The following is a 6,281-nucleotide window of genomic DNA, read 5'->3' as shown; positions in this document are numbered from 1 at the left end:
AATAATTCTAAAGCAATAGCTAGAAGGTCTCTGTAAGAGTAACTACGAGTATTTCCAAAGGAAAGTTAAACAAAGCTTAAACAAAAGAAAATATGTACCATGTTCATAGAGGATATCAACTCTCTTATGAAGACTGGCAGTCCTTTTGACTTCTGTCCAAAATATACTTCTCTTTCCTGTATAAAATAGTTAAAACTTTAGACAAAAATACATGAAATAATAGTTTCTAATAGTTTAGGTATCAAATAATGGGAAGGAGGGTTGCTAAGAAACAGGAGGAAATTGCTGGGAGTGGAGGCACATGCCTTTAATCTTAGCAGAGACAGGCAGAACTCTGTAAGTTTGAGACCAGCCTGGTCTACAAATTGAGTTCCAGGACAGTCATGGCTGTTAGACAGAGAAACTGGATCTTGAAACCAACCCCTACCCTCCAAAACAGAAGGAGGAGAAGGAGGAGGAGGAGGAGGAGGAGGAGGAGGAAGAGGAGGAGGAGGAGGAGGAGGAGGAGGAGGAGGAGGAGGAGAAGAAGAAGAAGAAGAAGAAGAAGAAGAAGAAGAAGAAGAAGAAGAAGAAGAAGAAGAAGAAGAAGAAGAAGGAATGAAGTCAGTGTCCTATGATGGTCCCAGTATCCAGCCTTGTCTTTCCAGGTCATGAATGTCCTGGAGAAGTAGGAATAACTTAACAGAGACTTGCACAATATAACAACTGATTATATCATATGTGTACTTTGGGGTTTCTGATTCAAGGAAGTCAACTGTAAAAAAAATTGAGGCATAATTTAACTACTTATAAATATTGAGACTGCATGAGAACTATGTAAGATGTAAGGAATTATGCTTCTTACATCCGGCAGTGGGTATTACTCCAAAGAAGAGGATGGAGCTTAAAGAAAAAGAGAATTCTGTGTGGTTTGGAAGTATTAATGAGAACTTATGCCACACTTGTTCAAATGGCAAGGAAGAGTTTATTTGAAAGTACACAACAATGGAGAGAGGTTGAACTCAACTCTGGACACCACTAGGAGAAGTGGCCATTTATAGTCAACAGGCAGGAAGAATGAATAGATGGAGAATTACTAAAATATAATTTGTTAGGTATCAAGGCTTGGTGAGAGAAGAAGATCATAGTAAAGAGATTAGAGACGGAAGGGAAAATTCAGAGAGGGTGGCCAAGTGGACATCCAGAGAAATCAATCAGCAGGCCAATACAATAAGAAACAAGGGGTGGGGCCTGGCATGAGATGGGGAAATATTTGGACTGAAGTCAATGTGTGATTCTAATTCAAAGCAAAGGCCTTGAGCTCTTGTGTATGTTTTCGTCACTGGTGGACAAAGGCAGGTTATATAGGAGCAAAAATAAATCTTCCTTTGCAACTCCAAACGCATTGGTCAGCGTGAGTTTTGATACACACAAGAAGGAATATAAAATAGCACAAAGAGATTATGGTATGGATGAGGTTGGTTCTAGCTAGCCTATAATTTAAAGGCACTGATAATTTAAAAAACTAGTGTGTGCCTGACTAGCAAGCACCACTCCGAGGACATCAATTGCATTTACTGACTTCCTCCAATACCTCTCCCCGAAAAGGTCTGCCAGTTGTCTGAAACTGATACCTATGCAACCTTAAGCCACGTTTCTGAATCAGAGACACACAAAGCAAGGGACTGCAATTTCCAATCTACGCTGGATAAACTGGACCCAAAGTCTCCAGTCCAATAACCACCTGATCCATATTTACGACAAGAAGAAATGCGATTGGTAGATTGCATCTGTGTTGACTCCACTCTTCCTGAACTCTGTTACTTTGAATTGTTTCATCACTGGCCAACCCTCCTGCAAGACTGGCCAATCAAAACAGTTCTTTCTGAGCCTTCTTGAGTGCTGTTATCCACATGGGTCAAACCCTGGCAAGCCATCTACTGAGGAAGGAAATAAGCTACTAAACAAAAAAAATGGCAGCTTGGGATCTTTATTTTTCCATCAAACTACTTTGTCAACGAAGATGACTGCTAGAAACCTCAAATTTTCTAAATTTATTGAAATGAACGTTCATGTATCAGTAACACTGAATTTTAAGGGAAAAAATCATATTGAAAAACAAAGCAGGGAAGAATACTGAGTCAGTCTGAGTTAAGTCACACGTTTCTTGGTTGATGTTTTTGTTTTTATACAAGGCCTTGTTCCCAAACAGGCAGATAAAGACCTGGTTCAGATGATTCTTCCCCGTACACTTGATATTCTCATTCCCAGAGTTGAGCAGGGACGCTCCAAAGAAATGAAATCCCGGCCTTTCCACTGCTCTGTTGTCTTTCAAAACAGCAGGACTGCCAAGATCAGCCCTGAGAGAGCCCTTTGAAGTGCTCCTCAGGATTCTTCCACAGCTGGAACAAAACAACCACCTAGACTGTATGCCCAGTCCCCAGAGGGTCAGTCTGAGGGCCAGGCCACCACCTCGTGCTCAGTGGCACTGTGAAAACAGGGAACTGCAGCCACAGGGGGTCACAGCCAAGAATCTGGGAATGAATGCGGGGCTCAGGCACTACAGACACTTTTGCAGAAGTGACACGGGGGCGGGGGGGGTGTAAGATAAGAGAAACAGGTGGTGAGGCCTAGAGACAGCACTTCAGGTACCTGGGATCATGGGCTGATTTCAAAGTTCTTATGTGCCAGACGAAGGGAGTATATTCTCTCCTCGAGGCTTGGGTATTCCTGTGCTTCAGGCCAAGGATTCATCTCTACCTTCTTTCTAGTTTAGTATGGATATTTCCCCCATGCTGTATGTGGTTCCCTTAATCATTTCCCATCAGGTCTGAAAACTGTCTTCACCATACATGTAGCAGAAAATGTTTCAGAGCACAATTAAGGGGCAAAAAGCCTCTCCCGAATCGTCCACGAGGATGATGCGGAATTGAATAGAGACCAGCCGACTGAGCAATGCAAAGTTATGTGTTCAGAGCTGAGGGGCAGGGAACCCACCATCATGATTTACATTTTGACTCAGAGGCAGTTAACAGGCACAGGCAAATTTTGCTGGGGAAAGGGAAGGTTTCTGATGTGTCGGGTTGACTGGGGGCTGTGACCTTGGGGCACTGAAATTGGCCTAACATAATCTGTAACTGGCTAGGGGGACGGATTTGGCTTTCTTTAATTGGTTTTAAATTAAAAGCAGACACAAAGATTAGGGAAGTTGCTTCTTATAAATCAAGTCTTGGACATTTGGAGCTGACACTTACAGGGTTATGGCTTAGCTCCTAGGATGTTACCAGAGATAGCAGGCTGGCTTCCTGTGAGTCTGATGTATAGCAGGCTAGCTTCCTGTGAGTCTGACCTATAGCAGGCTGGCTTCCTGGGCTGTGTTGCTATAGATAAGGGGCTAGTTTTCGGGGAAGGCTGTGGGTCAGAGTTCTGTTTTCCCATATAATCTAGCTGCTGCTTAAGTATCACTTCCCCGTTTTCTGGAGCAAGGAGATCTGCATGTAAGAAATGTTGTGTATGAAGCAAGGCTAATTTCCATGCAGATTGTATGAATGGGATCTCATAAAGATTGGTTTCCTATGCTTTGTTGCTGTCTTGAGGATGTGGTTTACTTGGCCTCGTGGCTTCTAGATCCACGGTCTTCTGTGCTTAGTACAGGTGGGACCCAGCAGCCTTCTGAAAGGACAAGAAGATGGCTCCTTAATGCCACTTCCTTACTCCCAGGCGCCCCAGTCTCCAAGCCCTGTCTTAGATCAAATTTGGTTTGAAAAGAACTGAGAAATATACATTTAATTTAGATCAAAATACCTTCATGGACCCAACACGTGACTTGAGAGTCTAACTTTGGATGTCAGTTCACAATCAGACTTTGAACAAGTCAGCTCCAGTTACCATAACAAAATGCAGAAAGTTGGTTGCCTTAAACAACAGACACTTATTTTCTTGAAGTTTGGAAGACTGGATGTTAAGAGGCTAGACAATTCCATTTTCATCTGAAACCCCTTCTGGAAGTTTGTAGTAACTCACCATCTTGCTGTATGCTCATATAGCCTTGTCTCTATGTTTGGGAGGCTCTTGTTATCTTCTTAGATGGACATTAATCCTATGGGACCAGGTACCCATCCCATTTAACTTAATTGATTCCCTATGGCTCTTTGTCCAAAAACAGTTACATTTGGCATCATATGAGTTTGGTAGAGACACAAATATGTCAGTCCATAATCTTACCTAAGTCTCTAGTTGTTCACCTAAAAACTCCCACTTAGAAAATGGGTAGTCTCTAAGACTATACAAAGCTAAAACTTTTAAAATTAATTTTGTGAGGATTTCATACAATAGTTCTTGGTTATATTCATCTGCCCTCTCTCAGCTCCTCCCAGACTCACCCTACCGTTCTACCCACTTTGGTGTAGGAGGTCCTTCTGTTTCTATACTGCTTTCATTGGTTAATCAATAAAGAAACTGCTTGGCCTGATAGGGCAGAACTTAGACAGGCGGAGAAGACAGAACTGAATTCTGGGAGAAAGAAAGAGTCAGAGAAAGCCGACATGGAGCCGCCAGGTCAGACATGCTGAATCTTTCCCAGTAAACATGTCCTCATGGTGAACACAAATTAATAGAAATGGGTTAAATCAAGATGTAAGAGTTAGCCAGTAAGAGGATAGAGATAATGAGCCAGGCAGTGATTTAATTAATACAGTTTCTGTGTGATTATTTCGGGTGTAAGCTATCCAGGCAGGACAGAACAAAGGGCCCATGCTCCTGTTACACCACCTGACTTTGTGTCCTCCTTTCCTAAAATTCAACAAGTCTAATCTGTCTTGCCCATATGCTGTGGGTTGTGTCAGTATTCACCAGAGTGTGGTTTGCCTATCAGTGGCAACACCGTTAAAGAAAATGAGCTCTTCTTCTCCCAGCATCAATCATTTGCCAATAGCTCCTCAGCTACCATTGGGATTTGATCTGACTTGAGTTGTGCAGGTCTTGTGTATACTGTCACAAGCACTGTGATTTCATATGTGCAACTTCCTTCCCTATTGTGTCCAGAAGTTAGCATTTCCTTATAGTTACTCACTGATTCCTGGCTCTTACAATCTTTCTGTTGCCTCTTCTGCAATGATCCCTGCACATTAGAAAGAAACGGGAATGATATATATCTCATTTAGGAATGAGCATTCCACAGTCTCTTAGCTTCCATGTCTTAACCAGTTGTGGTCTCTGTGTTCATCACACACTCCTCTGATAAGGGATGAGAGATGCTCTAATCTATGGATATAATGGTAGGTCATTAGAAATCAGCTTAATTCTAGGTTCATTTAGGTTCTCTAACAGGAGGTTCTCTCCTAGGGCCTATGACCTGTCTGACCATAAGATTTTTTGCTCCCAATAACAGTAACAGGTCTGGGTTTTATTATGTTGTGAAGTTGGCTTCAAGATGTTTAGAAGGTGATTGGTTGTTCCCATGACATCCATGCCACTATAGCATCATTGAGCATATGTTATCATGTTGTTCGTTATTAAAGTTCTTAAGCACAGCACCTTTCGAGCACTATGGAAGCTAGCCAGTAGGATAGAACTTGGTCAAGTCTTCTATAGCTCAAGTATGTGATGCTCTATATCCGTGTTCTGTAGCTCAAGTATGTGATACTCTACATTCGTGTTCTATAGCTCAAGTATATGATGTCTGAAGCAATACAGGTAGAGAGTTTTTAACATTACACACCTTATACTACTACTGACTACAATTGTAATTGTTTCTGAAAATATTTCTTTGCTGTGCTTGATTGCTTTAAAGTGGATATCTGGTGAGGCAGCCTCACAAAGGAATCTGGTCCTAAAATGTTGCATAGACTTCAGAAAGTAAGTTTCTTAAATGGATCAAGACAGTGAAAGCAGAAGTCAGAAAGGAAAACGGATTTTTCTGACCATGCCAATTGTCATCAATCAATCAATAATCAATAAATAGCTGTTTCTGTTACTTCTGAGAAGAGCTTCAGTAGCAAAATAAATAACCCCAAATCGACAGATAGGATTACACGAAACTAAAATGCAAAGCAGTGACAGTTTACAAAATGGAAGAAAACCTTTGCCAGCTATACGTCAATCAGTAGAGTAGATATCTAGAATATGTAGGGAACTATGAAAATCAAATGCTCCCCCAGGCAAAAGTCTTCTAATCAACAATGGGCTAATGAACTGAATAGACAGTTCTTAAAAGGAGAAACACATGTGGCCAGTAAACATTGTAAAAAAAAAAAAGCATTCAACATCATTAGTCATCAGAAAATACAAATGAAAATTACTTT

General features: G+C 41.4%; 1 non-coding gene across 1 annotated transcript; it reads left to right on the top strand.

Moving 5' to 3' along the window:
- Positions 1-1,298: 1,298 nt before the first annotated feature.
- LOC119822082 lies at positions 1,299-1,424 on the top strand. Its single transcript, XR_005286688.1, has one exon. It is a non-coding gene; the product is annotated as a small nucleolar RNA SNORA40 (small nucleolar RNA).
- Positions 1,425-6,281: the final 4,857 nt, after the last annotated feature.

The sequence above is a fragment of the Arvicola amphibius genome, chromosome 8 (genome assembly GCF_903992535.2).
Source record: "Arvicola amphibius chromosome 8, mArvAmp1.2, whole genome shotgun sequence".
Taxonomy (NCBI): domain Eukaryota; kingdom Metazoa; phylum Chordata; class Mammalia; order Rodentia; family Cricetidae; genus Arvicola; species Arvicola amphibius.
The sequence above is the reverse complement of the archived record's forward strand: the minus strand, read 5'-3'. Positions and strand labels throughout refer to the sequence as shown.